The sequence below is a fragment of the Schistocerca americana genome, chromosome 1 (assembly GCF_021461395.2).
Source record: "Schistocerca americana isolate TAMUIC-IGC-003095 chromosome 1, iqSchAmer2.1, whole genome shotgun sequence".
Classification (NCBI taxonomy): domain Eukaryota; kingdom Metazoa; phylum Arthropoda; class Insecta; order Orthoptera; family Acrididae; genus Schistocerca; species Schistocerca americana.
Window position 1 is genome coordinate 1,191,056,930 of NC_060119.1, and position 21,202 is coordinate 1,191,078,131.

A 21,202-nucleotide genomic window follows, 5' to 3' on the forward strand; every position below is an offset into this window, starting at 1 on the left:
CTGGTGTCCGGAGGCGCGGCTCGCCCGTGAAGCCACTGCTGGCGGGAGATTGCATGTGTTTTGGACGCACGCTGGTCTGCATTACGACTGTTGTCCACACCGTATCCCGGCAACGGTTGCGCGCGCTATACAAGTGCGTCTACTGAATTGGCAGCAGGAAATTAGTTGTCTGGAGGCAAAACCAGACTTCCCTTCTCAAACTCGCTCTTGTCAGTTACTTTCCTCATTTCGTATCGTCGTTAAAGTGTCTCGCCATTCGTCTTTGCTCAGCTTACAAACCTTCGTTAGCGCTTCACGTGTACTCAGCGCCACCGGACGGCCTTCAAACTCGCGATGATTAGTGGTAATAGTGTTACGGCTCATCAGCGTACGTATATTTCTCGCCAGTAGTTAGGTGACAAGGCTCTATATGCGTAGCTAAAAGGCCTCATGTGGACTTTTCGATACACTATATTCTTGAATGAGATTTTCACTCTGCAGCGGAGTGTGCGCTGATATGAAGCTTTCCTGGCAGATTAAAACTGTGTGCCCGACCGAGACTCGAACTCGGGACCTTTGCCTTTCGCGTGCAAGCACTGTGTGCCCGACCGAGACTCGAACTCGGGACCTTTGCCTTTCGCGGGCAAGCACTGTGTGCCCGACCGAGACTCGAACTCGGGACCTTTGCCTTTCGCTGCCAGGAAAGTTTCATATCAGCGCACACTCCGCTGCAGAGTGAAAATCTCATTCTGGAAACATCCCCCAGGCTGTGGCTAAGCCATGTCTCCGCAGTATCCTTTCTTTCAGGAGTGCTAGTTCTGCATGGTTCGCAGGAGAGCTTCTGTAAAGTTTGGAAGGTAGGAGACGAGATACTGGCAGAAGTAAAGCTGTGAGTACCGGGCGTGAGTCGTGCTTCGGTAGCTCAGATGGTAGAGCACTTGCCCGCGAAAGGCAAAGGTCCCGAGTTCGAGTCTCGGTCGGGCACACAGTTTAATCTGCCTGGAAACTTTCACTATATTCTTAACGTAAAGGTATCCATCTTCTTCCTTTATGTTTTCTTATAAAGCCATTTCTCAACAGGTAACGGTCTCGGTGTGAATTCTTTGTATCCAACTATGCGCTTCCTTGGTTCTTCTGCGAACCGCTCGTCTGGAAACATCCCTTCCCACTTCCACTGCTCTTTCGTAACGGGATTTACAAGCTGTACAAAACCAGACTGCGGTTTTAAGAGTCGAAAGGCACGGAAAAGAAGCAGTAATTGAAAATGGACTGAAACAGGGCTGATGGCTATCCGAAATGTTGTTCTGTCTTTGTACTATGGGAGCAATAAAGAAAACGGATCGCAGTGAAAAAAAAAGAAATTGTGGCTCGACTAAAAGAAGGAATCAGTTGATGGGATATTTCCTGAGGCATCAAGAAATTGTCAGTTTGGTAATAGAACGAAATGTGAAGGGGGGCTGCTGGTTTGATGCAGTTCTCCATGCTACCCGATCGTGCGCAAGCCTCTTCATCTCCGAGTGTCTACTGAATCAACATTCTTCTGAATCTGCTTTGTGTATTCATCTCTTGGTCTCCCTCTACAATTTTTACCCTCCGCGCTTCCCTCCAATACTCAATTCGTGATCCCTTGATGCCTCAGAACATGTCCTACCAACCAATTCCTTCCTCCAGTCAAGCTATGCCACAAATTCCCCTTCTTTCCAATTCTATCCAGTACCTCCCCATTAGCTACGTGATCTAACCATCTAATCTTCAGCATTCTTCTATAGCACCACATTTCAAAAGCTTCTATTCTCTTCTTGCCTAAACCGTTCACCGTCCGTGATTCACTTCTGCACATGCCTACACTTCATACAAAAAACTTTCAGAAAAGACTTCCTGACAACTCTATGCTCGATGTTAAAAAATCTCCTCTTCAGAAACGCTTTCCTTGCCAAAGCCAGTCCACATTTTATGTCCTCTTTACTTTGACCATCATCAGTTATTTCGCTTCCGAAATAGCAAAACTCATCTACTACTTCAAGTGTCTCATTTCCTAATCTACTTCCTCAGCATCACCAGATTAAATTCGACTACGTTCCATTATACTCGTTCTGCTTTTGTCGATGTTCATCTTATATCCTCATTTCAATACACTGTCCATTCCGTACACTGCTCTTTCGTGTCCTTTGCTGTCTCCGACGTAATTACAATGTCGTCGGAAAACCTCGAAGTTTTTTGTTTTGTTTCCTTTAATGCTTGCTCAATATACAGATTGAATACCACTGGGCATAGGCTACGACCTGTCGTACCTCCTTCTCAACCACTGCTTCCATTTCGTGCCATTCCACCCCATTACTGCAATCTGTAGAAACTTCGCTCCCTGTATTTTACCTATGCAACTTTCAGAATACAGTAAGCAATTTCAAATGATTGTAGATTGCAGTAGCTCCCCGGAGATAAAGAGGCTATCACAGGATAGGCTGGCGTGGTTGTATCAAATCAGTCTTCGGACTGAAAACCACAGCAACAACAACAACAACAACAACAAAAGTAACATCAGCAGTCCTAATTTCGTTCTCATGTCCGATGTGTTCTTCTATCTAGTCATGTCTTTTCCTCTGTCACCTAGTAATTCCCAACTTATCTCTTCATCATTTTCTGAATAAGTATCTATTTATAAATAATTTTCGCTTTACATTTCCTTGTCTCATGTGCGTCAATGAATTACTCTTTATGCTGCTGTGTAGCGAAATTATCGACATCTCGCCGGACTGACGTGCATCTGGGATTGGTATCTCACCAGAGAACAGCAAAGAGTGTGAAATGCGGCAACAGCATGACTGGCGCGCCATGCGAAGCCATACGTATGTGACAGTCGCCATTTAACTTTTATAGTAGCCAAATGATATCGATTTTTTACTGAATTAAATTCTTTTGTCTGTAAGACTGTAAATATATGAAGTTGGAACAAGGTAACGACCCCGCAACCGTTGTCCTGGCATCGGGTGAAGAGGGCCCAAAAACTTCTGCCTAAGTCTATTGCTCACGTCTGGTACGGATCTTCATGTACTAAAGAAACATTGATGTCGAGCAACAAAACATTTTTAAGTTATTCTGTACAGACGATACTACTTGTTGAGATTCATCTGGAGTTACGACAGCGTAGGCCGGCGTTACTCATGTCACTGGGAATTTATTTATTTATTTATTAGCTCAGCGCCCGTTGCTTCCCTCAGATAGACTGAACGGTCTGCACAGTTTTTGTTTTGTTTTTATTTTTGTTTTTCTTTAATGAAATTTTTATGTTGTTCACAAATTGCAACACCTTCTACACTATTGACGGTAATTAAATGGATGGCAGCATGGTCTGTTCTGAAAGTACTTGTGACTAAAAAATTTTTCTGGTGGCTGGAGTCAGCGGTTTTTGTTAATCCTGGCTTTTGAGTTCTTATGGTATAACTTCCATAGAAAATTTTATCCTCGAACACATTTCTATATTTCCAACCAAGAAATGAAATACAAGTTGTCATACATTTAGCTTTAAAATTATTTGATATACCCAAAATATTTTCTTAAAAGTTTTCACTCCCTTAAGGGTTGAATATCAAAACATTTTTTTTTTATTTCTGACTTAGAAATCAAGTACCAATTTTCGTAGTTCTACCTTCTAAATGGCCTTAATAGCGAGACATTTCCAAAACAAACAATATTAATAATAATAATAATTTGTCCTCTATTTCACCCCCTTAGGGGTGGCATTTCAAAAAATTCCTTCTTAAACGATGCCTATAGTGTAGGATCAACACCCCCTCCAAATTCCAAGTTTCTGTTCCTAGCAGTTTGGGATGGGTGATGATGAGTCAAGTCAGTCAGTCAGGACAGTTTAGAGATTGGTTATTTAGCCTAATCATATTAAGGCCTTAAGGCTCTCTCTTATGCTTGACCAGGACCAACACACACAAAATATTACATAACAATCACGAGAATAATAATTTGCATTATTAATCAAAATAATGACTGTCAATAATAATAATAATAATAATATAGTAATCATAATAACATCGGTAAAAATGAGAGAATAGTAGAGGAATTAAGAGTGATAGTAATTAATTATTACATAACCATTTCAATAACGATAATAATTTGCATTCTTGAAAAGTTAATATTCTGCAATAATGATAATAATAACAGAAACAATAATAAGAAAATAATAGAGGTAGTAGAGATGATATTGATCGGTTTAGCACTCTTTAGGCCATATTTGGTATTAGAATGAAAGAGAAGATGATTGAAATGAAAGTAACATTGGGTGCTAAAAATGAAGAGAGTTTCGATAGTGAATTCTTTAGATATGGGGAGGGAGATTTCTGGGGAGGGGGGAGGGAGGAAGGAGGGAGGGAAGGTTGCGATAGTGAGCCGCATCAAGGGAGAGCTATTGTGATAGAAGGTAGGCCATTAGTTGTCTTTTGAAATTTAAAAGGATTTTAATTTCCATAATATTTTGAGGAAGATTGTTCCGTGGTCGAATTCCTGACACAGAAAATGATTTACAGAACAGGGTAATGTTGTGTAGTGATACAGATATGATTTTATTTGGTTGAGAACGAGCATTTATGCCACGTTGTTCAGTTAATGGTGTAAGGACTGAAGAGAAATAGGAAACAGTGCAATGATTGAGAAGATGATACAGCAAACACAGAGTACGATGATCTCTAAGCTTGTCGGCACGTAGGCATGATATCTGTTCGTAGGCAGGAACGATACAGCAAAAATTGTGTACATCACAAATCGATGGTATACAAACATTCATCAGTAGTTCCAGTGAGAACTCGTACAAAAATCCTTGGTATCACGTGTATTGCCTTACGTTTAGTGCAGTGTATTCCAATAACTTACGGGTAATTAGACTAGTTCTTGCAAACCTCGCACCGTTAGGTGACAGACCGACGCCATTGTTCTTCCACATTTCTCAGCCAACGTGGATTTTTAGCTCACCCGTAGTACATGTCGGGAGGATAACTAACCCGTGATTTGTAAACAGTGCTTCATCCATAAGCAAAATCTTACCCAAGAACTTCGCACAACTTCGCAATTTTCGTCGACATCATTCGGTGAAATGTAAGAGGTTTTGAAAGTAATTGGCATGAGCCTACTTACCGAACGAATGGCGGAAATAATTAAAAGTGGTGAGATGTGGGGCTCAGAGTATACTAATGTGTCAGCAGGCCGCTGTGAATGAGCGGTTCTAGGCTCTTCAGTCCAGAACCGCGCTGCTGCTAGTCGCAGGTTCGAATCCTGCCTCGGGCGTGGATATGTGTGATGACCTTACGTTGGTTAGGTTTAAGTAGTTCTAAGTCTAGGCGACTGATGACCTCAGATGTTGAGTCCCATAGTGCTCACAGCCACTTGAACCATTTAATACTACTGTGTCGATCCTATTCGCACATTCGGGTGTATTTGCTACAACTAATGAACTCCCTGCTACATACTTTTTCATACAGCACCACTGGTCACAAATTGCAGCAGCCGGAGTGACGAAATACCATCCCATGCGTGGACTGCCATCAACAGCACAAGAGAAATGGCTGCTTTTGGAGAGATGCCGTGACCGGGAAGCATGAACTGCTGATGAGTGATGCCGCACTATGTTCACCGATGATTTGCGTTTCGACACTATACTGGAGACCATCGTCGGGGGTATGGTGGTGATACGGGGAGGAGTTCCCTTCTTACAATGCGCTTTACAGGCACAGTGGTGTTACTCTGGTGCCTTGGTTTTGCGGACCATTGGGTATCAAACTATAATTAAAACTCTTGCAGCCGTCTCTTTTCCATTACATTTATTTATGTAACCTGTTTCGGCGTTCCATTACACCATCTTCAGGCCCTTTGAACAACGTAAATTGGGAGAAACGTGTAATCTACCCCCTTCCTCCTAATTCCTTCTTTTGTCTACATTAGCATTTTATGAAGATTTGAGAGAATCGAAGATTACAATAAACTTCCAATTTTACTTAGCTTTTCATGTAGCGTTGGTTCCAGTTCTTCTTGTCTCGGTTCTTGAAGCTGAAAATGGCACATTTTAGGTCCTCACGGTTCGACTGATCTAAATAAATTTGAAGACTGTTGTTTTCACGTAAATCTATTTTCTCATAATTTAGTAATTTGATTTTTTTCGCATTAACGAAGCCGAAATTACATTGTTTGCACAAAGTATAAAAGTACGTCCGAACACATCAGAGGCATGCTTACCACTCTCACACTCTGCGGAAATAATCATATTCCATAGGGTTTACAATTTTCTCAACAAATGAATTTATACTTGTTTCCGCTACATTATTAATTTCAATTATTATTTCATAAATAAATCCAGAAATAAACATAGTAACCAGTACAGTGTTGCGTAATTAATAATAGGACTTATAAGTATGTCAGTAGTTCGTAATTCCAAATGTTTCTAAAAAATAATTTAAACTGTGCATTAGCTGGCCACTGTGGCCGAGCGGTTCTAGGCACTTCAGTCCGAAACCGCGCTGCTGCTACAGTCGCAGGTTCGAATCCTGCCGTGGGCATGGATGTGTGTGATGTTCTTAGGTGAGTTAGGTTTAAGTAGTTCTAAGTCTAGGGGACTGATGACCTCAGATGTTAAGTCCCATAGTGCTTAGAGCCATTAGAACCATTAACTGTGCATTCAGAACTAGTACTTACCGATTACAACATCGAGACTAAAACATTTAAAAAATAATTCATTTTCATAAGTTTTATCTTGAAATATAACAGACTGTGTATAAAATGATATGAAAGTTTTCAGAAAAACGACTGAGATAGTATTGACCTGTCCAAAATTTGAAACATAATACTGGTATCGACAGCTACTGCTGAGGATAAGTAATGTTAGAGGAGGATGACCCGTTACAATCCCCATCTCATGTGCAGTCATAACACGACCCAGAATTAAATAACCGGCGTCCCGTAATCGCCGGTTCACATGACAGTATACCTTCGTTCAAGAATGAGCAAAGGTACAGTATTTTGTACACCAGAGATCTACTGACACCGGTTACTTAATATTGGCTCCTGTTATGACTGCACACGAGATCGGATTCCTGCCAATTTGCAGTGGTCAAGGGACCTCAAGATGGTGAAGGGGAACACCGAAAGTGGTTGCGTAAATAAACTAAATGCAACAGAAACGGCTGCAGGTGTTTAATTTTTCGTTCCATACTGAAAGGTCAAAGTTGTTGTAACAGTCTATTACGCGGATCGACTTACAAACAATGGTTATCACTTCAGATCACGGTTGATAGTGATTGAGGGAACTCTGACGTCACAACGTTGCATCGCTGACGTCATGTGTCGTCATGTTTTGCTTCTGGTGCGACAGTATTGTGGTGCCATGTCTCAACGAAACGATACTCGTCAAAACTTGGTACGTGTTTCTGCGGTGCGCGTGATAATATGCGTGATACTGAGATACTCCAGCGGCTAGCAAGGTCCCCAGATCTGTTCTCGAGAGAACATGTGTCGGACCACATTGGGCATCAGCTCCGTCGTAGAGCCAATGTGAAGAACTATTTACAAAAGTTGTAGTCAGTTTCCTCCGGAGAGCATACAACGTCTTTATAACATCCTTCCAAGCCGAATCCATGCATATATCCAGGTCATAGGGGGTGCAGCGTCGTATTGATAACGTGGGATCATATTGTCATGTTCTTTGTAAATTTGACTCGATTTTGTATTACATATCTTCCTAACTTGTGAAGTTAATTTCGTTTCTTTCTCCTCTCCTGCGCCTCTTCTGCGTACTTCACATTCTTGGCATGTAGTGTACCTACTCGACCTAGTATGTTTAGTTTGTTCCATGTTAGCTGTGTATACGTATGCATTCACTGTTCATGGTTTTAGCATTTAGTCTCATTATAAAAGGATGCTAAAAGCACATGTGACGGTGTCACTCTGCAAAATGCCAGTCAATAAATGTAACGTCGCCTACACCCTCTCGAGACTTTGCATTGGCGTTCTGAGTTGCGTGTAGTGAATCTATTTAGTCCCATCTGTAAGGCCATCCACTCCCCGTCTTGTTGCTGGTCCTCTCAGACCGACCATTTCCGCCTATCTTCTGCCTACAACGCCCAGACGGTGTTCTGCAGAGATTGCTGCCAGTTCCACCCCCTTATCTGCTCGCTGAATGTTCTCCATTGGCTCCCGCTCCAGGGGCTAACATGTACTCGACGATGTCCAGTTACAACCTCGATCCTATTTGCTGTAGCATTTGGTAGCATTACCCAGGGATATTTTTCCAGTGACAAGTCGACGTTGTCCTTATCTCCCCTTTAGACGCAGATCGGCTTACTACAAAACTATCCTACCGTCCTGTATGCAATGCACGCTTTCCCAACCATACAGAATCGAAGGTTATGTAAAACGATACAGACAATGCTAAGACATTGTACTCTTTTGTTAAGCTTTTATCTAATGCGAACATTTAAATGAGGCAGAAATCTTATTGGAAATAAATAATTGAAGAGAGTTGGACATGTACTAATGAGGCTAGGCATGTACATATATTATTATTATTGTTATTCGAACTACATTTTTCCTGTATTCACTGTGCGTACACGCTACTTAATAAGTCTGTGGTGCCATCTATTGGCCGTTTATGAAACTCGTTGAATTACGTAAGTCTCAGGGCTGAGCTATGGTGCTGTGCGCTTACTGCTGTTACATGGTTTCATGTTTTCAGTGTTTTGTGCTTGCTTAAGCCTGTATTATGGAGTGAAGTACCTTTCTCTGACGTTTGCATGTCAGCTATGGGGTCTTTTATATTTAAATAACATGTATTACGTGAGAAGTTCTCGCAATATTTCTCCACTGTGAAGATGATCGATGATTGAAAGGGATTGTGAAGAAGTATATTGTAAGACAGCACAGTGTGTACCATGCATTTCACCAAGCAATATCAAGAGACTTGTTGTAGGATAAAGATATATTGAAATCCTTGACCACGGTTTCGGTATACCTAAATATACCTTCATCAGAAGCAAGAATACACTAAAATCACATCCTGCAGTTGAGATACATAAAACAATCGTGCCAAAGGCGTCGTCAGTAGTTAAAATTAAAATATCACCTCCATCTATACAGCATAATCATGAAGATTTTCAACTATTGCTCTTTCAGCTATGTTTAAAATTCTGAAATATCAAGAGAATTGCCTGAGGGTAAAGCCATACCATTACTCGTGGAGAAGCAATGCGATTAAGTGTGTGTGGGTTTGCCCATTGGCGAATCTGGAGGCCATGGCAACAGTTACAGTACCTTGACGAGATACCGCTCTACCCGAGTTAGAGACTATTCAGGTTTGTAGATTGACCACTCAGTAAGTCCACACCCATTACAGTTGACAATATAGTAATTTAAAAGAACTTCAGCTGTGTTTTTGTCCGTATGGCGTAGTTCATTCGGAACTTAAATCTGTTCCTCTGTCTTGAATTACTTTAATTCTGAATGATGAGTCTTTGTTGTTTCGGTGATTAACCACTTGAAAAATTGGTAAAAATTCCATTCACATAATTACTGACTCAAAATTACATGAACAATACAGTAATGTTGCATTGCAACTGGCTGCTTTCACAGTAAAATTGTATTTGTTATCACTATACAGCACTTTTGTAGGTGGAATTGTTCCCGTTATTTATTATCACTTTAGTGTGACTGCAAGCACACGAGTATAGTATGACTGTGTTTTCACGAATATAAAAGTGAATATATTTTTGATCATTCGGTCTTATCGCTATATTTAATTTTCTGTGATATTCCTGCTTTGTGAGTGAACCGGCGTTGTCGATCACTGTTGCAAAGAGTTTTGCTAAATTTATGAAGAGTGGTTTTCCAAAATTTTTTCGCTTAGGCCTAGTCTTTGTGTTCTTTTGTGAGCAGTATTTTAGAAGGGATAATTTTACACGATTTTTGTGCCTTGTTGTGTGATTGCTTAACGATGAAAGTCGTGGCCACAGATAGTCCCGATAATACCTATACGGCATTCTATGATAAACATTTTGGGTGAGAACAAGAATGAAATGTACGTCGCTGCAGTGCAATAACTGGAATTTTCAAACTCAAATAATGTCAATGGTTCATGATAATTATTTTTGAAGCAGTTATTCGTTAATTTAACACGGCCCTTCTTTTGTTCCTCTAACTACATGTTTTTGCATTTCTCAATAGAAATTTCAGTATTAATTTTGGTAGTATATTATATATAGTTCGAGAGCTGTTCCGCTTCAAACGTACCTTGCCCCGTTGCGGGGATAGGAAAAATTTCTTTATTCCATCGGAAGCTGCAGTGCACACTAGTTGATAACTAATAATTCGGATTCTTATCTGTTGCTGCACAGCGCCTTCGTAGCTGAACTGCTAAAAAATTCAAATAGGGGGAGTACGGCACGTGCTCCTCTGGAATATGAAATCATTATGATTTAATAAGCAAACAGATACCACAATATATTGAGTAAAACAATTAGAAACATTTATAAATAAAGCTCAAAAATGCCTTACAAGTGGAAGCGCTTGTGCAGATCGTAGTTTCATAGATAAAAAAGAGTTAGACCTAGCAATATGTCATTTAATTACTGACGTGGAAAATGCTTTTGATACTGTTAAAACAGAATTGATATTGGATATTAAGCAAGGCATATCACACCATCACAACTAATTAATGCAATACGCTGCTTTTACAGGAGCCGTTCTGTAGAACTAAGGACAACGTACGATCTCAAGAGAAACGATATATGTCAGCACTGTTCAAGGTTGTCAAGAACGTCATTCTGTTGCACATCGCACTGCAGGCTGTCGTTTTCGACCTTGAAATGCGTGAAGTGAACGCAACAAGGAAGGAGGTGCTTTCATTGACGCCCTCTGTGCTGCCTCCTGTTGCCTTTCCCCGTCGATTCTAGCGACTATGAGTCTAAATTGTTTTCCTCGCCCACCCGTAAGACAATCGCGCGACTTCGAAGCTGGGGGTACGGTTCTTATCTCTTTCCCAGAGGAGTCAAGAGGCAGGGTGAAATGTGGTTAAGGGGAAGGGAGGCGTTATGTGACGGCCTTCCCATCGTGCGATACGTCACTGTGGCGTTAGGTAAATTATGGTGAAATTTGGTGCCAGCGTGACATTATTAACCCATCTCCGGGCTCACAAGAACTTTTGACCTCTGACCTTTATTCGTATTTGTTGACACCTCTCTGTCTAAAGTGTCTTCGAGCTCGAGTGTATGGTCGGTGAGCGTCACGCTTTCGTACCCTCACAGAGGAGATTGTACGCAGTTTCGAGTCAAATTTCAAACTTCTGAATTGCAATGGGAGACAATTACGTGGTTTCAAAAAGTGATCCTTTAATTGTGTTGGGCAGTGTATCTACGACGGAAGAACTGCTTTCTCTCCTGTGTCAATCTCTTCAACTCTGAATAGCACTTGCAACGTACGTCCTAAATTATTTGATGGATATATTCCAATTTCTGTCTTCCTCTACATTTTTACCTCTACATCTCTCCTGGATGTATTCCAAACTCTGTCTTCCTCTACAGTTTTATCCTCTGAGCGCCCCGAGGTGTATTCCAATATATGTCTTCCTCTACAATTTTTACCCTCTGCAGCTCCCTCTAATACCATGGAAGTTTTCCCTGATGTCTTAACAAATTTCCTGTCATCCTGTTTTTTCTTCTTGTCAATGTTTTCCATATATTCCTTACCTCTCCGAGTCTAAGCAGAACATTCTATTTCCTTCCCTTATCAGTCCATCTAATTTTCAACGTTTTTTTGTAGCACCACATCTCTAAAGCTTCAATTCTTTTCTTTTCCGGTTTTCCCACACTTCATGTTTCACTACCATACTAAGCTGTGCTCCAGACGTATTTATTCAGACATTTTTTCCTCGAATTAAACCCTATGTTTCATAGTAGCAGACTTCTCTTGGATAGGAATAACCTCTTCGTCCGTGCTAGTCGTCTGTTTGTGTCCTCCTTGCTCCTTCCTTAATAGGTTATCTTGCTGCCTAGGTAGCAGAATTTCTTAGATTCATCTACTTCCCAATCACCAATCCTGATGTTAACTTGCTCACTGTTTTGATTTATGCAGCTTCTTATTACTTTATTACTTTCGTCTTTCTTCGATTTACTCTCACAGCTAGTGCGCTGAATTCTATGATGACTACGGGTGTTCGCACACCTCCGTAATTACCTACTCCCTTTCAGTATAGATCTGCAGCGTCTCTGATATTTTAGTCGATATCGACCAGTTCTAAAAGATTTAGGCTGAATTCAGTACCAGCCACAATTCAATAAAATTGAGTGTAATTAATGTTCAGCCCATTTACATGTTCTTTCAGACCAGTGAGCTTGAGCTATACCAGACCAAGCGGAACGTAAAAGAGGCACGAATCATTGTACTGCAAAAATTATTCCATTCCGTTGTGGCACGATGCTGCAATAGCCAGTTTCGATTTTTTGGGGGTAAAATCATTCTTGGTTGAGAAAACTTTAATGTCAATGACGCGTTTTAGCGTTTTCGGACATCATAAGATTGTCTATAAAAACAAGAAACTAATCAATTACTAAAAGACAAAGTAAGGGGCGTAGTCCTGTCTTCCACTACTACACAGGTACATTGAACTGAAAATAATAGGGACCTACGTAAATACAGCTGGATATGAAACTCATCCTTCATATATCCATATAAGATGGAAAATGGGCGAAACAATAACTGTATATGTACTCCATCCATCATAAACTCATAAAATGCAAGGTGGGCATAGTTGATTCACCTTCTGTCTGTAAATAATCTAAAAATAAACCTACCTGAAGATTCAGATCTAACGTTGTGACACCGGTAGTACTATTAAAGGATTATGCAGTACAAGAGCTGTTTGTGGTTTATTTTTCAAGAAAGCCCATGTTATAAACTTCTCTCTTCCAGTTTCACTTTACATTAATTTTTACGCTTAAGTCTGCTCCATTCAAAGAGCCTGATTTATTACCCACGTGATTCTTCAGTTATTTAAGGGGATTTAATTAGTGTTAATTTGTTCCATAATTAAGAGACAATACATCATAGAGATGAAATTATAAATAATTAGAAATTCATTACGGTCATATTGTTCTTTCTCTGTATCTGGAAGAACACTCGTAGAGTAATAAAACTCGTATCATGCAAAGGAGGTATTACAACTTCTGAGTGTACGTCAGCTGTACCAGAAATAACCCCAGGTCAACAATATGACGAGTTCTCTGCCGTCACTGAAATGGTATTACATGTCTATGTTGCCTGGCTGATTATTATTGCGGTGTTTCGAACACACTTCAATTTTTCTGAAGTGAACGTCCGTGACAGGAAAACTGGCCTGTGTTTGAAATTACCGTGTGCCTTGTATTTCTTCCACATGGCGTGTTGATAATTAACTTTTTATTTCTTCTGCATAATTTTCGTTCCCATAAAAAACTTAGTACGGATGAAGATTACCACATGTGAACGTCCACTTGCCGCGTGAGAATTCTGTGTGGTTGTATCAGGCCGTGCCCTGCCTGCGGCAAGCCCGTCCAAGACGTATCTCACGCGAACCCTTCATCAGGGCTCCTCACTAACTCATTTCTCAACTCCATTTTGCTCCAAATTCCGTTTCTCGCCATCACTTTTTTACGCATCTCTGCGATGAGCATTCTCATTTTTCCACGCCAGATTTTATCTCCGTCATTAAAGCAGCCCTTACAATAACAACTCGGAACAATAGCAATATGGCTGATTTGAAACGGTGAAGCTACTGTCTTTTTTTAATGAGTCATCAGTCTCCTATCTGTTTAGATGTGGCCCGCCACTAATTCTTCTCCTGTGCTAACCTTTTCAACCCACGCCATCAGTCCTTTTTTTAACCTCGGTTACATTTTATAAACACATGTTTCGAGAATGAAGAAGTTCCCGAAACACTTATCCTGGCAACGGAAAACTAAATTTGCTCCAAACAACTGACCTGAAGTAGTTTACTTTCAGACTGTTATAGGAGGAACTGGAAAAAAGTTTAAAGGTCTTGAGCAGAGATCATAAGGGTTTTCACATCACTTAACTGCGTGTCGAAGCTACATATTTAGATAACTTCAGAAACTCCCAGAATTCATTTTACGAACGCACATTTCATTACTTTGGTATACGGAAGCATTAGACACGACTATAATGTATACAGCGAGATAAATATCTAATCAAAAAATCAATGAAAAGTTTACATAGATTCGATTGTGTTAACGTAAATAATATTACTGAAATTAATTAAGTCAATAGATATTAACCAAAAGATTAGGCAAGGATGCGGTTAGTCGCTGTAAATTTTTGCTGTGCGCATTTACTGTATGACTTGCACTCGAAGAACGAAAGCGCATAGTGAAACACAAGGCACCAAAAGATAATATCTTCCTGTTCGCTGACCACCGTTCCCGTGGATACATGACAACAAACCATTCGCTGTGTTGACTGAGGCATCATCCGTACATATGACGGACGTTGAAGATGAGGGAGTGGTGTTCTCTAGAATCTGTATATCTGATGGGAAGGCGATGTAGTATGCGAATGAAACGTAAACTTCACAAAACACTGGTGCTGTCAAGCAGAAACGAATTCTGTACCCCTCAGTACCCGTGAAGTACCGGTAATAACCGGCTTCAATTCAAAGTAGATACTCTGGTTTGACGCCGTCCTCTATCTCCTGTTTTATACCAACCTTTTCACTTCCACGTAAGGGGAGGTTTAGGCAGGATACACGTTCCATTAATAAACACTGTAAATAATTCTTTCTGCGTACATAAATTTCAGGAGTCTCTCAAAGTGACCAGGGCTGTATCTTTACAAAAGATAGCTAACGCAGCGTATGCGGGGTGTCCCTCCAAAGCAGTGTCAGGCGCGTTGTCTCTGGTGTTTCGGGAGATGTTTGCAATTTCATTTTTGGAACGTGTAGCTGGAGCCAGCCCAAAGTTACACTGCTCATCACGTATTTCAAGCGGCACCCAGTGTCGTCGGAAAGCGTTAGTTTCTTTCCAGTTACTAACAAAATCATTTTTAAAGCGGAATCTTCCATACATATTCGATACAGCAATCCCAGCTTTGTGTAGTGCGACCGTAATACTCTAACAGTAGCTACGACTCCATCAGCGACAGTACTGCCCAAGCCGGCGCTGACTGCTGCCAAATGTTCAAATGTGTGTGAATTGCTGACTGCTACCGCGAAGCATGCGCGCTACCGAGTCGCTGAGGAATTGCTCTTTTGCTCTTTATTCTTCGTGTCTTTCTGTCTCTGTTAACATATATCTATAAAACGAATATCAGACTACACTAATTTCGAGCGCTCTAAAGAATGGGATTTAAAATTCCGATTTAAAAATTATTTTGGCTCTAAAGGGTGTAACCTCCCCCTTCCTAATCGGCCTACTGGATTGCGATGTAATAGACCATAAACGAGCATGCTTAATGAAATTTAGCCGTGACTAACGCTTTCGTTACCGAAGGACAATAATATCGGTTAGTAGACACTTCTGAAGGAATACTTGTTTCTACACCTAATACAAACACTGACGATCGTCTTGAAATGGGTGGAATGTAGTGCAATCGCCCAAGAACAACAATGGGGGGGGGGGGGGGGGGGGGGCAGGGAGGGGAAGGGTACCCCACGTCGTATTTAATGCAAAGATAATGACAATACAAAAAAAATACTGGTTAACTAAAAAGGGATAATTAAATGGTCGCCAGCCCGCTAGGACAATGGATCTCCAGAATTTTAAGGAAGGTAATGGCCAAGAAATTTAAGCAAACAACCACTGGCGTGGCAACAGCAGGTTTTCACGCCTTTCCACTACACAACAGATCACGATAAAATAAATAATCGGAAAGCACTGACTTTGCAGTTGCTTATTCTGAAATACTAAATTTTGAAAGTAAAGTTAGATGAAGTTACTGGTTAAATAAATGACTGTCTATAACTTAATCTCTGTTACGTAAAAAATTGCTTTCAGTAACCTCAGTGTAGCGTAATGAAAGATTTAGAAATAGACAAGGAATTTACTTTAGATTATTGAAAGACTGAATTCAATTTGCTTTAAGCTATAGAGCAACGAATTTTACTTTCAGTACAACAAAATAGCACGAGGCCAGCAGAATTACTCGCTAAGCTAAATGCAGAATAAATGAAATTACACACTCTTACTTTGTGCTGTATCTTTAGTTGTTACTTTTGCCTAATAAAATTACGGTACATCAAGTTAATGAAGTTAATGCTCAAAACTGGACATTATTTTGGCTTCTGTTATGCAATACAAGGATGAACAGTTACCGAGGCAGAATATTTAGGCTGAAACTGGTCATTGGCAAACAAAGGAAACTGGCAGTAATCAGTTTTTATATATTTTAACGACACTCGATGACGGCATTGTCTGAGGACAATGACAACACAGGTACCCTACATGTCTTAAACTGTTGCAGGTTGTTATTCAAGTTAGCCTAACTTTGTGAAATTGAAGTGACTGGGTAATGCCTCTAAAATAATATTTCGTCGTTTAACGGTCTTACGATGTTGTAGCTGTATGAACGACGAAGAATGTAGCTAACGACAATGATGGGCTTCAACTGTTGCTTCTGCTGGTTGAGAACCACGACCCGTCTCCAGAGCCAAGGATAATTGTGCGACAGGCAACAAACAGTTAGTACTGCAGCTTCCTCCGCCTGTCCGCTCCTACCGGGCTCTCAATGCTCGCAGGGTTAACGCCTAGGTGCGCTCATACTGGCACGAGCATAGCTGCGCAGCGCGACAGAGACTCTCCATTTCATCGTTCCTATCGATGCATTTAAATAATTTTCCCTTGGTTATTATCAATCAAATTCCAATATTTAGAACAGCGGGAAGTTCCACGGGACTGGAAGAAGGCCCAGGTCATAGGAATCTATAAAAATGGTAGGAAATCGGATGCACAAAACTACCGGCCAATTTCACTGACGTCGATTTGTTGTAGAATCATGGAAGATATTTTATGTTCAGACATAATGACCTAAGAGTCTGAGAACCTCATCTGCAGAAACCAGCACAGTTTTAGGAAACAGCGGTCATGCGAGACACTGCTGGCCCTCTTGTGCGTGATATACAACAGGCTCTAGATACCGGATCCCTGGTTGATGCTATACTTCTCGACTTTCGAAAGGCGTTCGACTCAGTTCCGCACTGTTACTTCCTCCAAAAAGTGCGCGCTTATTTTTTTTTATCTATCCGGTGACATATGCGGTTGGATAGAAAGTTTTCTAGCAGACAGAGGGCAGTATGTTGTCGTGAATGAGGTGGCTTCAACAAAAACAAGCGTAACTTTAGGTGTGCCCCAGGGCAGCGTAATAGGTCCGCTGCTTTTTACGATTTACATAAACGATCTGGTTGATGGTATTGATAGCGGCATTAGACCGTTTGCCGATGATGTTGTAGTCTACAGGAAAGTAATATCACACGAAAGTTGTGAACAGATCAATGGGGTTTTGCAGGGAATAAATGCGTGGCGTAATGACTGGCAGTTATCTCTCAATATTAGTAAGTGTAACCTACTGCGTATAACAAGGCGAAAATCCCCATTGATGTACGAGTACAAAATAAATGCCAGTCTTTGGAAGCGGTAACATCCGTCAAGTATTTGGGTGTGACTATTCGAATATGATCTCAAATTGGAATGATCAGATTACACAACTTACGGGCAAGGCGAACTCTAGATTGCGGTTTATTGGTAGAATCCTGAAGCGATGCAGTCCTTCAACAAAGGAAATAGCTTACAACACGTTAGTTCGTTCAGTCTTAGAGTATTGTTCCTCTGTATACGACCCTTACCAGTTGGGTGTGATTCAAGAGATTGAGAAGGTCCAAAGACAAGCGGCAAGATTCATGACTTGTACACTTAGCCATCGCGAGTGCGTTACAAATCTCATTGAAAGTTTGAAGTGGGATACACTTGCAGATAAATAACGCGCTAAACGGAAGGAGCAGCTCAATAAATTCCGAAATCCGATCTTCACCGAGAATGTAGAGCATATACACTCCTGGAAATTGAAATAAGAACACCGTGAATTCATTGTCCCAGGAAGGGGAAACTTTATTGACACATTCCTGGGGTCAGATACATCACATGATCACACTGACAGAACCACAGGCACATAGACACAGAAAACAGAGCATGCACAATGTCGGCACTAGTACAGTGTATATCCACCTTTCGCAGCAATGCAGGCTGCTATTCTCCCATGGAGACGATGGTAGAGATGCTGGATGTAGTCCTGTGGAACGGCTTGCCATGCCATTTCCACCTGGCGCCTCAGTTGGACCAGCGTTCGTGCTGGACGTGCAGACCGCGTGAGACGACGCTTCATCCAGTCCCAAACATGCTCAATGGGGGACAGATCCGGAGATCTTGCTGGCCAGGGTAGTTGACTTACACCTTCTAGAGCACGTTGGGTGGCACGGGATACATGCGGACGTGCATTGTCCTGTTGGAACAGCAAGTTCCCTTGCCGGTCTAGGAATGGTAGAACGATGGGTTCGATGACGGTTTGGATGTACCGTGCACTATTCAGTGTCCCCTCGACGATCACCAGTGGTGTACGGCCAGTGTAGGAGATCGCTCCCCACACCATGATGCCGGGTGTTGGCCCTGTGTGCCTCGGTCGTATGCAGTCCTGATTGTGGCGCTCACCTGCACGGCGCCAAACACGCATACGACCATCATTGGCACCAAGGCAGAAGCGACTCTCATCGCTGAAGACGACACGTCTCCATTCGTCCCTCCATTCACGCCTGTCGCGACACCACTGGAGGCGGGCTGCACGATGTTGGGGCGTGAGCGGAAGACGGCCTAACGGTGTGCGGGACCGTAGCCCAGCTTCATGGAGACGGTTGCGAATTGTCCTCGCCGATACCCCAGGAGCAACAGTGTCCCTAATTTGCTGGGAAGTGGCGGTGCGGTCCCCTACGGCACTGCGTAGGATCCTACGGTCTTGGCGTGCATCCGTGCGTCGCTGCGGTCCGGTCCCAGGTCGACGGGCACGTGCACCTTCCGCCGACCACTGGCGACAACATCGATGTACTGTGGAGACCTCACGCCCCACGTGTTGAGCAATTCGGCGGTACGTCCACCCGGCCTCCCGCATGCCCACTATACGCCCTCGCTCAAAGTCCGTCAACTGCACATACGGTTCACGTCCACGCTGTCGCGGCATGCTACCAGTGTTAAAGACTGCGATGGAGCTCCGTATGCCACGGCAAACTGACTGACACTGACGGCGGCGGTGCACAAATGCTGCGCAGCTAGCGCCATTCGACGGCCAACACCGCGGTTCCTGGTGTGTCCGCTGTGCCGTGCGTGTGATCATTGCTTGTACAGTCCTCTCGCAGTGTACGGAGCAAGTACGGTGAGTCTGACACACCGGTGTCAATGTGTTCTTTTTTCCATTTCCAGGAGTGTATTACTACCACCAACATTCAAATTGCGCAATGATTACCATTCAAAGATAAGTAAAATTAGAGCTCCTACTGAGACGTTCAGAGTGCTGTTTTTCCCTCGCGCGAGTGGAACACAGGGTGTGGGGGAGGGGGGGGGAGGGGGGGGGGGGAATATGACTTTGTAGCGAATTGTGTCCTCGGCCACACACCGCTTCGTGGGTAACGGAGTACATATGTAGATGTAGATTAGATTTACATTACAATTACAATAATTGTATTCAGCCAGAAATAAATACACCAGACATCAATTACATATTAAATATAGTTTCTGTAACAAAGCTTACAGATTCAGAATTGAAGTACAGTACAAGTTATCAATGGATAATAAACGCCGAAAAATTTTGGATGGTACAGAAGGTATTTTATCTGCATTTTCGAGCTCAGATAGAAACCCAGTTCTAAGCAAAGTAGGGAAAGCAGAAAGGTAGAAGAAGTATATAGAGGGTCTATACGAGGGCGATGTACTTGAGGTCAATATTATGGAAATGGAAGAGGATGTAGATGAAGATGAAATGGGAGATACGATACTGCGTGAAGAGTTTGACAGAGCACTGAAAGACCTGAGTCGAAACAAGGCCCCGGGAGTAGACAACATTCCATTAGAACTACTGACGGCCTTGAGAAGGCCAGTCCTGACAAAACTCTACCATCTGGTGAGCAAGATGTATGAGACAGGCGAAATACCCTCAGACTTCAAGAAGAATATAGTAATTCCAATCCCAAAACGATCAGGTGTTGACAGATGTGAAAATTACCGAAATATCACTTTAATGAGTCACAGCTGCAAGATATTAACGCGAATTCTTTACAGACGAATGTAAAAACTGGTAGAAGCCGACCTCGGGGAAGATCAGTTTGGATTCCTTAGAAATGTTGGAACACGTGAGGCAATACTGACCTTACGACTTATCCTAGAAAATAGATTAAGGATAGGTAATGCTACGTCTCTAACATTTGTAGTCTTAGAGAAAGCTTTTGACAATGTTGACTGCAATACTCTCTTTCAAATTCTAAAGGTGTCAGGGATAAAATACAGGGAGCGAAAGGCTATGTACAATTTGTGCAGGAACCGGATGGCAGTTATAAGAGTCAGGGGCATGACAGAGAAGCAATGCTTGGGAAGGGAGTGAGACAGGGTTGTAGCCTCTCCCCGATGTTATTCAATCTGTATATTGAGCAAACAGTAAAGGAAACAAAAGAAAAATTCGTAGTAGGAATTAAAATCCATGGAGAAGAAATAAAAACTTTGAGGTTCGCCGATGACATTGTAATTGTGTCAGAGACAGCAGAGGACTTTGAAGAACAGTTGAACGGAATGGACAGTGTCTTGAAAGGAGGATATTAGATGAACATCAACAATAGCAAAACGACGATAATGGAATGTAGTCGAATTAAGTCGAGTGATGCTGAGGGAATTAGATTAGGAAATGAGACACTTAAAGTAGTAAAAGAGTTTTGCTATAGCAAAGTTACTGATGATGGTCGAAGTAGAGAGGATTTAATATGTAGACTGGCAATGGCAAGAAAAGCGTTTCTGGACAAGAAAAATTTGTTAACATCGAGTATAGATTTAAGTGTCAGGAAGTCGTTTCTGAAAGTATTTGTATGGAGTGTAGCCATGTATGGAAGTGAAACATGGACAATAAATAGTATGGACAAGTAGAGAAAAGAAGCTTTCGAAATGTGGTG